Source organism: Silene latifolia, chromosome 3 (assembly GCF_048544455.1).
Source record: "Silene latifolia isolate original U9 population chromosome 3, ASM4854445v1, whole genome shotgun sequence".
In the NCBI taxonomy this organism is placed as follows: Eukaryota; Viridiplantae; Streptophyta; class Magnoliopsida; order Caryophyllales; family Caryophyllaceae; genus Silene; species Silene latifolia.
Genome location: NC_133528.1, coordinates 75,666,736 through 75,682,400, shown reverse-complemented (window position 1 = coordinate 75,682,400; position 15,665 = coordinate 75,666,736).

Here is a 15,665-nt window from a genome sequence, read left to right as displayed (position 1 = left end):
TCGACCGTAACAGGAGGCGAAGCAGATTTTCACTGGGTCATTTCATACTGTGCTTATATCTGCAGGATTCGAGTTGATGAAAATATCCAACCTTTATCAGGTTTAGTTATTTCTCAGGGCCACTCGAGGAGTTGTAACTGAAATGCATGGCCATGCTCGAATGATGATTCGTTTATCAGTTAAGTTACTCTCTATTCGGGAAAACCACTCTTGATATTGATCACTTGTAAAATACGACCTATGTGAATACGGATTTTGAAAATTGTTTTACATTGAGTGGGAGAAATTTTAGGATATGAGAATCGGTTATCGCACATACACATGTGAGGACAAGTGGGAGATTGTTGGAGCTAGTGTCCTCCACAGTTAGTGTGATAACATATATAAATCTCTTATAGGTTCACAAGGGTATACTTAGTATTTTATCACTTGATTAACGTTTACTTAATAACGGTTGGCTTGCTAGAAGTTCGACGTTATTATCATACTGATGGCGGTGATCAACTGGTCCCTAAAAGTCACACCTAAAGGATGTGTTTGAAAGATGTGATTGTATGAAAATATAATCACATTGATGCCTTATATGACTAAAAGGTTAGTCCAAGTTTTTGACTAAAAAGTTAGTCAATGTGATGATGAGACGATTATTTAATTCAATTAAATAATATTAGCTGAGACGAATTAATCGTTAATTCGTAAAATTGAATATAAACTGTTATATTTAATTAATGTATATAATGTAAGCTTAAACGAATTAAGATGTTAATTCGTAATTAAACGTAAGCGGTTATATTTAATAAGCAAATTATAAATATGCGATATTTATAGTTAATGTATATATTATACGAAATTGTCATAATAAATGTTGTCAGACCGGTATTAATAATTCGACTGCAAACTGTTGTGTGTAGACTTATTAAATACGACGGGACGACATAATTGACAATTGATAAGATATACACATTTTTATACAATATGATAACTACCAAAAATAAGGAGATTTTTCCTCCTTATTTTCGGTTGTTGCTCGGTCAAAGAGAAAGAAAAAAAGAAGAATATCTTCCCCTTTTAATCTCCTCTTATTCGGTAATATTAGGGGAGAGGGAACATAATTTTTCTACTTGATTTTTCCTAACAACTCACATCGGAAAACCCTAAATAATCATTTAGAAATTAGGGTTCCTTTTCTAGCAAAAAGGGGGCATTTTCTCGGAGCATCTTGGGTGCAACAATTACGAGAATATCGATCTCGATATTGTTCTTAGGCCAAATTGCTAGGAGCAAAGGTTGATTCTAATCTCTATACTTTTGTTTTTGCAAATTCGTTTATGACTAGTTATTTCATAATTATAATTTCGTTATAATCCGAAATTTTCTTGATGAAATATAACGATATTTCCTACACAACAATGCATATGTACATCTCCCGGGTACTACCAAGATTGATGAGATGCTAATCATTCGACAACACCATTGGATCACCTTTGAAGGCTTTGAGCGAAGAATTAAGTAGGTCACCAAGGGAAGCACCCTTCTTTTTCTTCCTATGGAAGGATTATCAAGAGTATGACCTAGAAGGGGTCCCCTTTCACAAGTACCATCCTACCTTATGCCAACTCGTTCAAGCCAAGCAACTCGAACCCTACCTCCTACTCAACCTCAACAAAATGAGCCTGAAGCAAATGAACAAGAAAGGATTACCATCCCACCTTACCCCTTTCCATATCAACCCTACAATCACCCAAATCCCTTCATCCTTCCTAGAGATGACTTTGTAACGGGTCTACTCTAAGATTTACACCGAAAGAAATATGAAGATAGAGTAGACAATTATTATGCTCTTTATCCTCTATTCCACCGGACGGCTCATCAAGGGCACATCAATGAAGAGGGAATTCTTCCCTCTTGGGCTCAAGTGGAAATTCTCTTTCCAAAATCGGAGCATGCCAATGGTGGAGCACATGGACATGGAGAAGGAGAAGGAGCGGGGTCAAGTGGCGGTGACACGGTGGAGGTTAATAGCGATGGGGATGACTTTATTGATTTTTATGAGAGCGATGAATCACGAGCGCAATGGGTTAGCGATCTTGGAGGAGATTATGGTAACTAATGAAGATGTTCATAGGCTTGGTGGAGCGGGCATGGAGCACCCACCATGGCTTAGGTGAAACTCTTCCATTCCCTTTTATTTTTAATGTCAAAAATTTTATGTTTTTCTAACTTGGTTTATGATTAATTATTTCAAACTCTAGAGGTGTCCTTGTAAAAATTAAGTAGTATTTTCCACCTTAGCAACATCAAGGTGATGATAAATTTATTGTTCCCGCTTTGAAAATCCAAAATGACAATTAGGATTCATGCATTACATCCTTTCCTTCTGCATGAACTTCCCTATTTTTACACTAGAAATAGTGTATTACTCGTTTTGGGGAAGTTCACAAACAAGAAATGCGAGTTAATTCAAATTAGCTCTCCAAACAATAGAAAACGTGCATCATATAGGGTAGATTAGAATGCATTCACTTATATATATGTCATATAGTTTGCATATTAGTGTAGAAATCATGCATTTTCATTTAGCTTGCATTGCACAATTTTCTATCGTATTGGTCATTGAGGACAATGCCCATACTAGTGTGGGGATGGGAAATTCTAACTTAAATTTTAAAATCAAAAATGATAAAAATTGAAAAATTTCGAAAAACACAAAAACATGTTCTTTCATTTCACAAAAACAAAAATCATAAAAATTTGAAAAATTTAAAAATCCAAAAACATGTTCATTCCTTTGTAGTATAGAATTGTATATACTTGTTTTTGTTTATCCTCTTATCACATTGGATCGACTACACCACATCCGAGGCATGAGGAATATGAAGACCGCATGGTTTGATCTTTCCAATTTCCTTTTTCCTCTCCATGTTAATGACTATGTGGCTTTATTTTGGTTGATGCTAGTTGATAGAAGCATATGCATTAGGTTGTATAAATGTTAGTTGCATCATGGCATGTAGTTGAATTTTGGGAAATTTTTTGTGAAAACATCTATTTGGGAAACATGACAAGTGTATATAAAGCCCTTGTAGATACTTTTTCTTCTTGAGACTTTGCTCATTAGAATACTTCTAAAACACTCTAGGATGTGTCATGCTAGTATCCTTTGACCCATGGACTAAGACCTAGTCAAGAGTACCTTGTGATGTGATGACTCCTTGGCTACCGTTTATTCCAAGGTGACCCTTGAAACCATGAAACCATCTTCCACTTCTATCATCATTTTTGTCAACAAAAAGGGAATGGGCAAAAAAAATCTCAATTTGAGTTCAAGTACCAAAATGAAAATCAATAAGTTTGCACAAATTTGCATCAAATAAAAGAGTAGTACTAAAATAAGAACTCCTATGCCTCAAATAAAAGTGCCCTTGTTAAAAATTGGGGTGACTTTGAAAATGTTCAAAAAATGCAAAAGTTGAAAATTGTCAAGCCTCAAATTGCCAAACATCAAAGAAATGGCAAAGAAAATTGTTCTCAAACATGTCAAATGCCACAAGAAATTGGGGGGAATAACAAAACCAAAAGCAAACTCCCACTATGAAACTCAAAAGCATATTGATCCCTTTTTCTTTTTTTTTTTGGTGGAAAGTAAGTATATAATATAAAAGATATCAGTGTACAGAGTTCATATGATCATATTACAAAAGATTTCTGTTGTCTAGCCATTAAAGATCATCTATTCTCATCTGTTTCTTATCCCTCTCTCTTATCCTGGATTTCATCTCATTCACAATCCCCTTTGCAAGCATTTCTGGTCGTATAAGCACCATCTCCAGCCTGCATTTGTTGCGCTGCTGCCATATCTGGTATACTACACACAAAACCATAGCATACTGAATATCCTTCTGAACCTTGGTCCCTGTCCTGTATAAGCACCATTCCATATCATCACTGCCAGGAATTCAATCCCCAGTTCTCTGATTCAACTTGAGAATTACTTGCCTGCTATATGAACAAGCAAAGAACAAATGTTCCTGTGTTTCATTCCCCATTGCACAAAGTTGACATCTAGCATCATCAGTAACCCCATATAGGAACAGTTCGCTGTTAGTGTGCATAGCCTCATGAGCCCATATCCACCCCATAAAATTATGCTTAGGTAGACTCCAATCATTCCATACAACATTCCTCTAGTTAACATGTGGATTATGCCCCTTCAACCACTGATAACAACTAGCAGGAGAGTAAACCTCCGGTTGTTCACGCCATTTCCCAGCAATGTAGCCTGAATCTTTTTCCTGCTTCATCTTACAAATTCGTCTCCATACCCAGCTACAATAAGAGCTAGGTATATACTCCCTCCATTCCTTCCCCCTCAAATAATTACAATTCACCCAATGAACCCAAATAGTTTCCTTTTTCTCATACACCCAGTCCACTAGTCTGCCAATTAGAGCTTTAATTCAGATTTATAGGTCCTTCAAACCCAACCCCCTTCCTCCTTTGGCCTACAAATTTTGTCCCAGGCCACTAAAGGGGATCTCCTTTAATCAGCACTTCCATCCCAAAGAAAGTTCCTTCATATAGCCTCAGTTTTGCAAATTATACCTTTGGGGAGGATGAAAAGAGAAGCCCAGTAAGAACAAAGAGTCTTGAGCACAGTTTGAACCAAAATCAACCTGCCTGCGTATGAAAACTTCCTGGCTCCATAACCATGATTTCTGGAACAGATCTTCTCAACTAAGCAGTCACAATCTTTTTTCTACAGGCGAGTAGTTTGTATAGGCATACCCAAGTATCTAAATGGCAGTTCCCCTTCCTTAAACCCAGAAACTCTCAAAATCTCCTGCTTAAGCTGATCAGGGACCCCATAGAAGAAAGCATTTGACTTGGAAGGGCTAACCTTCAGTCCTATGGCCTTTGAAAAAGTGGAAAAAGATTTTAAGAGCAACATCATAGATCCTGCATCTCCTCTGCTGAACATCAAGACATCATCAGCAAACATTAGATTTGTTAGCCTTAGTTGTTTATACAGAGGATGGAACCAAAACTCATAAGTATTTGCTGCATATTTGAGTGTTCTTGTCAGGTATTCCATGCAGAGGGTGAAAATCAGGGGTGACAAGGGATCTCCTTGCCTCAAGCCCCTCTTCCCTGGGAAGAAACCAAACATCTCACCATTTATGGATAAAGAAAATGATGCAGTTGTGATACATTGCATAACCTGATTTCTAAACCCTTCAGGGAAATTCAGCATAACCAAAAGCTTTTCCACAAACTCCCACTCCACTGTATCATATGCTTTCTGTAAGTCTATTTTGAACATACACCTTGGTGAAGCTGAGGACCTTTCATACAGCCTTATTAAATCCTGGTCTAATATCGTCCTGATATTTTGACCGTTGTCCTCTCCATGGCCTGGCGCCTATATTCTTGTGTCCTGATAGCCTGACATCCTGACAGCCTGGTAGTCAGGCTAAGATGAGATACTGATCAGGGAGGTTTGTGGATTTATAGGCCTAACAATTGCCCCTTATCTCCTTATTTTCAGTGTGTCCGGACAAAAATGAGGAGATAACCTTAATCTCAGAAAAGTTACCCAACGGTTAAGTTATGCCTAGTCAGTTCTTGTAACGGCTACTTACTGCATTTTATGATGCTTGTGACTTTTACTGCAACTTCTTTAAGGATTATCCACTTTCTTGCGGTTGAAACTCTAATTTACTCCACTATAAATACCTGTTTGCTTCATTGAGTTGATCTTCACCAAAATAATCTTTCTTATTTCTCTCTTGATAATCTTTCTCTCTAGTTTCCTTAATACCCAGTTCTTCAATCTTCAATTGATTTTCATAATTTCTCAAATATGGCCGCAAAAAAAGAAGTCTACTAGGGCAGCGGCTCCTGCAACCCCTCCCTCTCAGAATCCTAAAGAAACTTCTTCTTAGAATTTGCCTATTTCTTCTGCTGCTCAACCTTCCACGATCAATAAGCTGAGTGATTCTCCATTGGAGAGGATCTCAATTTTCCACGGGGATTTCTAGTTCAAGCCTACAAAGGCTTTGAAGGATGATCAGTCTCTTGCAAATCGTTTGAAGCCTGAGTTTGAGAAGTGTTGAAGGATAAGGGGATCATCCCTGCTGATGCTGAAGTCTGGATCCCTGAAAATTCTCTTATCAGGGCCGACTGGGCTTGTCCTGGTTGGTTCGACATTCATGACTGGGCTTTCAGGGCAGGTTGTAAGCTTCCTTTTTCTCCTCTTATGGTTGAGGTTATTAAGGAGATTGGTGTTCCATCTTATCAGTTGATGCCTATGGTGTGGAAGGTTGTGTGTTCTATTAAGCATCTCTGTAAAAAGCACAATATCTCGTTTTCCCTTGATGATCTAAAGGCTTGTTATGCTGTCAAAACCAATAGTCCTGGCCATGTAAGTTTTAAGGTCAGGGCTTCTACTACTCCCCTTTTGAGGAATCTGGATAGAGGCCATGATAAAGACTGGGCTGCTGGGTACATGTTTGTCAGGACTAATTCTGTGGGTCCTAACCTGGCGTATTTAAATTACGAAGCTTGCGTTGCTGGTGAGTTTCTTTCTTTTGTCCTGCATGTTTTACTTGTTAGTAAAAAATGAATTGAATTTCATATTGAATTATACCTTTTATGCATGCAGTCGATGATTGGGTTACGAAAACTGAGTATCCCACTGCCAATATTTCTGCTTTCCTTGCTATTCCTCCTTTGGAGAGGTCTTGGCCTCTCTGTTGTGGGGTTGGCCATCTCCCTCGCTGTTTGAAGGCTTATGGTGCCGCCAGGGTGGCTAAACCTTCTGGGGCTGTTAGTGCCACTACCTCAGGCAGTAAGTCTATCTTGATTTCTTTTTTCTTCTTACATTGGCTTCCTGATGATGTTTAGTTTATATTGCTAATATAGTGTTTCGTGTTGTAGCCACTAGGTCATCTACTCGCCATACCTGGTTTGTTATGGGTGACCTTTCAACCAGGCTGGCTAAGATCAAGGAGGAAGGTTCCCAGGGAAGCGGAGATGCTGAACCTGTTATAGATTTGACCGAACAACTTGATGCTCCCAAGGTCACTGTTATACCTACTGCCCCCGCTGAAACAAGTTCAGCAGCCCCAAAGACGAAAATTGAAGATGTTGACATTTCTGCCCCAGTCAGGGAAATGAAGGCCACGGTGGATAATATGGAGGCTGCCAGGGTGATAATCAGGGATTATACTACTTCCAGATCAGATGTCATGCTCACCCTTAACCCCGCTGAGACTGCTACTCAGGCGATTGCTTCAGTGGATCATTTAGTCAGCCTTTTGGCGGGTGCCATGGCTGCTGTAAGGGAGGTAGGCTAGAACAATTTTTATGTGTATTTTGTTTGGGTAGTGTTTATTATTGGGGTATATTACTCATATTCTTCTTCCTATTTTTGGTCAGGGTGCTGCGACCTGTCTCCATAATGCCTATCAGGCTACTTCTTTGGTAGCCAGGATTGATCTGATGAGATCAGATTATGATAGGCTAAAGTCTGAGCTGGATTTTGCACGGGCTGACCTGGCTGCTAAAGCTGCTAACTTGGTGAGGGCGCAGGCTGAGAGAGATGTTGCTAAGGCTGAGGCAGTTTCAAGTAAGCGGCTCTTGCAGGAAGCTTTGGACAGGAGTTCAAAGTATCCTGGAGTTCAAGCTAGATGATGCTTCCCTCTATTTCTATATTTAGGGGAGGGCTGCTGCTATGTCAGAGCATGTCGAGGCCAGGGTGAAGTGGAACCCTGAAGCTGAGATGGCTTTTGCTGCTTCAAAGTATCCTAACCTGCATAACATGGGAAATGAACAGGAGGTCGATTCTCCAGGGGAGCAGGATGTTGATGCTGATCCGGCTAAGAGTGGGATTGCTGGTACTGTTTCTAAGGAGAAGCGGTAATTTGATTTAGTTGGTATTTGGCCCATCTAGGGGGGATGTCCCTGAGCGAACAATTTTTTTCTTTTTCTGTCTTTGTCCAGGTCAGGGAAACTATCCCTGGCCTTTATGAACATTTTGGTGCCTTTGCCCCAGGGGGTAAGGGCTTTATTAATATTGGCATGGTGGCCCTTTTTGGCTGATTTTGCTTTTTTGCTTGAGCCGGTGAGTTTTATTTTTCCTATCCTGTTGGTCATGTCAAACATTTTGTTTGATTAACCTGCAAAGCATTTTTGTTTTATCTTGTTATTCATGAGTAATTCAACCAAGTATAGTTTTTTTGGATATAATGGTTGAAGGGGTGGGAAAACCGACCTGTCAGGAGGGCTTATGTCCCCTGCCTAGCTGGAGGGCTTGGTGTTCGGCCTGTCAGGAGGGCATTTAGACTAAGTGGTTGGGAGAGAACACCCTTGCACCTGTCTTGCTGCGTCCAGACGGTTGTAATCCGTGGCAGTAAACCTAGTCAGGTCAGGCAATTATTTCATGCCTGATTGGTCCTGACATTTACTGTATCTGGTGGTGGTTACCAACTCGTCAGGCACAATTATGTGCAAAGTTTTGTTTCAGAAATATATAGTAGAGTAGCCCTCAATTCTGAATATTTATGCATATAATCACTTATCATGTATAATTGTTCAGGATTCAAGAAGTGAATAAATGGGTTAGTTAATTACATAGATATGAATTGCATACAAGCCATGTAAAACACATAGTTTTTCAGGTAGCACATCAGGTTGAGTGGTGATTGAATTTATACCTGATTTGTAGCCTGATCTGATCTTTACATATGGAATAATTTCAAATGGGTTACATTCCAGGATCTTGGGATCATTTCTCATTCTAATGTTTGGAGTCTGTATGCTTCTTGTCCAATAATTGAATCAATTAGGTAAGGGCCTTCCCATGTGGGGGCCAGCTTGCCTGCTGATTTTTCTTTTTTATTTGGAAAAACTTTGCGTAAAATGAGGTCTCCTTCCTTAAAGACTCTGATTTTGACGTTTTTGTTGTAAGTCCTGGCAACTGCTTGTTGGTATGACGCCATTCTAATCTTGGCAGCGTCTCTTAGCTCTTCTGTTAGAACCAGGTTATCTTGCATCAGGTCTCTATTTGTCTCAACATTATTCAGGCTGTACCTTGATGTTGGTACTCGTACTTCTGCAGGAATGACAGCTTCGCAGCCGTACACCAGAGAGTAAGGTGTTTGGCCTGTTGATGTCTTTGGAGTTGTTCTGTCCGCCCATAGTACTAATGGAAGCTCTTCAGCCCATCTGCCTCGTCTTCTTTTTAGCTTCTTTTTTAGGCAGCTTATAACTACCTTATTACTTGATTCAGCCTGGCCATTAGCTTTTGGGTATCCAGGAGTTGAGGTTACCAGGTTGATATTCCATTCTTGGCAAAATGCTTGGATCCTTTTCCCCACAAATTGGGTTCCATTGTCACATACTATTTCTGACGGGACTCCATATCTGCAGATGATATTTTTTCTGATGAAGGATATTACTTTCTTTTCAGTTACTTGCCTGAAAGAGTCAGCCTCGATCCATTTGGAGAAGTAATCAGTCATAGCCAACATGAATACTTTTTGTCCTGGAGCTACAGGCAGTTTTCCCACAATATCCATCCCCCACTTTATGAATGGCCAGGGTGCAGAAACTGAGTGAAGGAGTTCAGATGGCTGATGTATGATTGGTGCATGAATTTAGCAGGCTTCGCATTTTGAAGAGTATTATCCAGGCAGTCAGCCCTTAGTGTAAGCCAGTAGTAGCCTGTCCTGAGAACTTTGCTTGCCAGGCTCTTTCCTCCTTTATGGTTCCCACAGTGTCCATCATGTATTTCTTGAAGTACTAGTTTGGCTTCGTCAGGCTCCAAGCATCTCAGGTAGGGTTCAGCCTGCGATGTCTTGAATAAAGTGTTATTAATGATAGCATAAGTTGAAGCTCTAATTTTGAAAGCCCTTGCCTCATGTCTGCCCTGAGGCAGTATTCCTCGAAGAAACCAATCATAATAGGGTTTAGTCCAAGAATTATTATCCTAATTGACAGAATTGACTTGTTCAGGCTTGCTGATGGCTGGCTCTAATGAACAATTTATATTTTGTCGAAAACTATAGGGGTAAAATTTGAACCTAGGTTGGCCAAAGCATCAGCCTCGGTGTTCAGGTCTCCCTATATTTGATCTATGTCAAATAAAGCAAATTTAGCGGTAAGGTTTTTTGCATATTCTAAATACGAAATCATTTTTGCATCCTTAGCCGTATAAATTCCCTTTATTTGATTAGTAATTCGGAGTGAATCAGTTTTTACCTTTAGGTTTTGAACACCGAGGTCTAGATATACCTTTAAGCCTCCTATCAGAGCTTCATATTTTGCTTCGTTGTTTGTAGCTTTGAACTCACGGCTTATAGCCTGCGCTATCATATCTCCCTGTGGTGATTTAAGCACTAATCCTAACCCTGTCCCCCTGGTGTTGGATGCCCCATTTATGAACAGGGTCGATTATTGGTCTGGGGTTTTATTTTCTAGTTGGTTGACCTCTTTTTTCAGGTCAAGTTCCAGGTTAGGGCTAAAGTCAGCCACAAAGTCTGCTAGGGCCTGCGATTTAATCGCTGCCTTGGGTTCAATGGAGATATCGTACGTGCTAATTTGCACTGACCATTTGGCCATCCTGCCTGAAAGTTCAGGCTTACGTAGGACATATTTTATGGGTAAGTTGGTCCTGACTATAATGGGGTGGGTTTCAAAATTAGGTCGCAATTTAGTACATGACATAATCAAAGCTAAAACATATTTCTCAAGTAGTCCATACCTCATCTCAGCATCCAGCAGGATTTTACTTACGTAATAAACAGGGTGTTGCTGGCCACCCCGTTCTTTTACTAGAACTACACTGACTGCTGTGTTAGTAACGGATAAGTATACTGACAGGGGTTCTCCCTTTTCTGGTTTAGCTAGTAAGGGCGGAGATGATAGATAAGATTTCAAGTCTTGAAAGGCTGTCTCATGTTCATCCGTCCATTGAAACTGTTTATTCTTTCTGAGGAGGTTGTAAAATGTTTTGCATCTCTCAGAGGATCTCGATATGAAACGGTTTAGGGCAGCTACCTGGCCTGTCAATTTTTGGATATCCTTGACGGATTTGGGTGACTGATGTTCCAGGATAGCTTTTATCTGTTCAGGGCTGGCTTCTATGCCTCTCTTTGTGACCATGTATCCATGGAATTTACCTGCCGAGACTCCAAAGTGGCATTTTGCAGGATTGAGCTTCATGTTGTATTTCTCCAATATTTCGAACGCTATTTCCAAATGTTTCACATGATCTTCTGCATTTTTGGATTTCACCACCATGTCGTCTATGTACACCTCCATGATATCACCTATTTGGTCTTTAAACATCATGTTGACCAGGCGCTGGTACGTTGCCCCTGCATTCTTTAGGCCGAAAGGTATTGCAGTGTAACAGTATATGCCTCGGTCTGTAATGAATGTAGTACTCTCCTGGTCAGCATGATGCATCTTTATTTGATTGAATCCACTGGAAACGTCCATGAATGTCAGCATTTCATGGCCTGCTGTGGCCTCTACCATGGCATCAATTGTTGGGAAATGTGTCCTCAACAATAGTGCGATCACATGATTTAAATATCATAATAAAATCTCATACTAAGAATACGTGAGGGATGATTCTTTATACAGTCGACTGACCGTCATTAATCGGTAATGATTGGCTAACTAGAGTTTGACATTACTGTCGTGTGACGGTGGTGGTCAGTTGATCCCTTTAGGTCACACCTATAGGATGAGGCCCAAATAGACATTTAATTAATTCTATGCGATACGAATTAATGAATTCCTTAATTGTGGGAGTGCAATTTTGCGTCTTATTTTAATGTGATTAAATAAGATTAAATTTAGTAATTAAGTGTTTTATTACTAAATTTGTTGAGGTATTAATATAAGTTTTGAGGTAAAGATAATTAGTTATTTAAAGTTACAAGAAGTTGTAATTTTAACTAACTAGTAATTTTGGGACCCATTATATGTTGATATAATGGTAGTATACTACTCAAAAAGTGGAGTGTATATTGACACGGCTGTCGCGTACCTGTCAAAAATAACCAACTGGCTCCAACTAAAATAGCTAGGGAAGTCGGGTCGAATCCACAGAGGGGTAGGAATTTGTCGGCTAAATCTAAGTTCGTCAAGTAACCAAATTGGGGGTTTATAAAATGTGATTTCTAAACTAAAAAGAACAAGGAGAAGAGAAATAAAGGAAGGGAATAACAGGTAGAGGAAAATAGCTAAGACAAACGGTTCACCATAATCATCCGGTCAAGTAATCTAGGTTCAGGTCAATGCTAATACGGTCTAAGGGGTAGCGAACGTCACCTTTCGGTCCTTAATTCACCCTAAAGTGTAAACAGCTTAACTTTCGCCCTCACTGCAATACCCTATTGTTCGCTACTAGTCTCGCCTTTTCCAACCTTTCGGTCCAGGTCAAGGATCACTGGGAATTATAGGTATAATTGCGTCGACTCAATCAGAAAGATACAATTAATTGTAGCATTTAATCAACAAAGATTATACTAGCACTAACCCGATAATTCGATTACCGTTCCTTCATGATTATGGATCCCCTATAGTCTTAGCCAAGGGAATTTAGCTACTCATTTCCATAGAATTAACAATAACGATAGATAAGGAACTGGGATTAAACATTATAACAATTAAACAAGATTCAAACAAAGCAATTATTATGACAACGATAAATAGAGAAGAAACTAAGCAATAAATAAGATTAGAATAAGAGTAGACTGATAATACCGATTACAAAATTCCAAATCCGAGTAGTAGAATGCAAAGGAAGAATAGATCCAGAGAACAATGACAAAATGTTGAATAAAACGTGAGGAAGGAGAAGCGTCCAGTCACGTAGTTAACTCTTTCAGTCTTATACTGGAAAAACATCCTAAAACCTAATCTATGGACTAATTACAAAAGCCCATAACAAGATTAGGCGGAAATCAGCTAAAGCACACGAAACCCCTCGGTCGACTCCTTAAACTGGTCGATCGACCAGTTCTGAGTATATAGAGCATTCGATCGAGTAGAAAACCACTCGATCGAGCTATGTAGGCACATTAAACTTGAAACGCTTTCCGAATTCAGCTCATGCGTCTTCCAAGTGCTAGATTTCACAGCTCCGGCTCCTTATTTTCCATGAATGCATACAATTGGGATAATTAAGGCTCGATTTAGCTTCTCTTCGGTCAATTCCTGCAAATTACAAATAACGGACCAAAGTAGAATATTCGGGGGTATTTGTAGCCAGATGCTACATAAAAGGCACGGAAATGCGTGTAAAAATGAGGTGAAAACCTTATATAAAAGACACGCATCAAATCTCCCCAAACCAAACCTTTGCTTGTCCCCAAGTAAATATGAATGCAACTAAGGGTGAACAGTGAAACGGGACCAACGCATCAGCTACAAATCATCCACTAGAACCAATTTAATGCGATAACATGACAAAGTGGCAGTGAAAAGTGCAAACGAGTTAAATTAATGTTTCAACTTACTGAACCGTCGACCTTGCAAGACTCAAAAGATATCGGACTCTCACGGATCGCTCGCCACTCAAAATCAGGCACAAGGTGAGAATATATGTGGAAGATAGAAAAAAGTAAGACACTCACCTAACTCGACTGTAAGAACATGCATGCGATTAATCATGAATAAAGTCTCTACAACCGTACATATGCATTCCAACCATACTAATGACCAAGACACGTGCCGAGGACTTACATTTGGGTAAGTGAGGTAATGGGTAAGAAGGGCAAAAATGAATTTGGATATGTGGGGTTAATAGCCATGCTAGCAACAACGGATCCAAATATAAACTGCATCCCAACTTCGTACTCATGACAGCAAGATAAAACGGTGCAAAATTATGCACTAACTCACAAAACACCAAAAATCGTCAACTCCCCATAAAAATATAGATAAGACATGGGAGTGTGAATCATGGTACAATTCTCATTCTTTTTCATTTTTGATTTTTTTTCTTTCTTTTTCTTCGCATTTTTCGCTTTTCATTCCTTTTTTTTTTCTTTTTTCTTTTTCATCATTTTTTTTCAACGATTCGATATTACCCTCCTCTCTTTCTTTCTTCCCCTTCAATTCCTCCATCATCTTCTGAAATCAGATGAAATAACCATATTGCAGTAAAACATTCCAAGAACTACTCGTTACTAGCTCAGCTAGGGTAGGAAGTATTATAGAAAGTAGTTGATAGGACAAAAGAGGCAATTTGGCTATGTGAGGCTCATGGGTATAATGAAATAAAGGGGACTGTCTCACTTAACACGTGTCACCATCCACAGACCGAATGCATATAGGTATTAAGAAGACTAGACTCATGCTTATGCAAATTGATGTTACATGTCTTAAAGAGAGTACTACTCACATCCTAAATGAAACCGGTCATGAATGTCACCAGTTCAATAAGCTCTAACCTCAGAATGTAATGTAGCTTGCCGACATAATGAATCAAGTCTATTCGTTCAGATAAAGAAGAAACAAAAACTCGTAGATTATGCACATAGTCACGCCAACTAAATGTCAAGAATATGCAGGGCTCAAGTAAGGGTTCAAAGTAGCGTCAATGTTCAAACGTTCCGACTCAAAATTAAACATGAAATTTATGAAATTTTGAAAATTTTGTATGATTTTTTTTTGAAGTAAAACGAACAACAATGCATGCGGAATTAATAAACATGGAAGCAGAAATGCAAGAAAACATGCAGACACAGATATGGATGCATACCTCCCCAAACCAAACCGTACAATGCCCTCATTGTACCAAAAATAGGGAAGGAAATGCAAAATGAAAGGAAAAGGAGAAGTAGAGTCGGAAAACTTACAAAACGTCATAAGGAGGGACCTCCCCAAACCGACCATGAACATGGGAGGTCAAAGAAAGTCAAGCAGTAACTCCAAAAACGTAAAACAACAGCTGGAAGTCGAAACCGTTCGATCGAGCTCTTGGAGCAGCTCGATCGAGTGAACCAGTGCATTGGAAGGGTTCGATCGAGCAAACAACCACTCGATCGAGGCAACATAGGTTCAGATCAGGTCGATCGAGGATATTATCATTCGATCGAATGAAGGCTGCCTCAAAAAGTGCTCGATCGAGCACAATGTCTTTCGATCGAGTACTTTGGCCTGCAAAACACGCATAAAAAACAAGAAAACAACGTGGGAAGTTCTTAAAACAGCGTCTAAAGTTCAACGTAAGGCTAAAGAAAAATAAAAAGTTCAACAGAGGTACAATAAAACAGTCCGGGCTGCCTCCCGGAGAGCGCTGGTTTAAGAGGTCCCGCACGACCTTTCTGGCATCAATTAACTGGCACGTCGAGCTCGTCGAAGCGCAAGACTTCAACGCGATTAACTGCTTCAGTCGCCTCGTGGTAATGCTTCACATATTGGCCATTCACCTTGAATCTACGCCCCTCGGAATCTTCAAGCTCCACAGATCCAAATTTGGTAACAGCTGTCACCGTATAAGGACCACTCCATCTGGACTTGACTTGCCGAAATAGTCTCAGGGCATTAAACAACAAAGACCTTTTGCCCAACATGGAACTCCCGAGGTAGGATTCTCTTATCATGCCATCTCTTCGTCTTTTCCTTGTAAATGCGCGAGCTGTCAT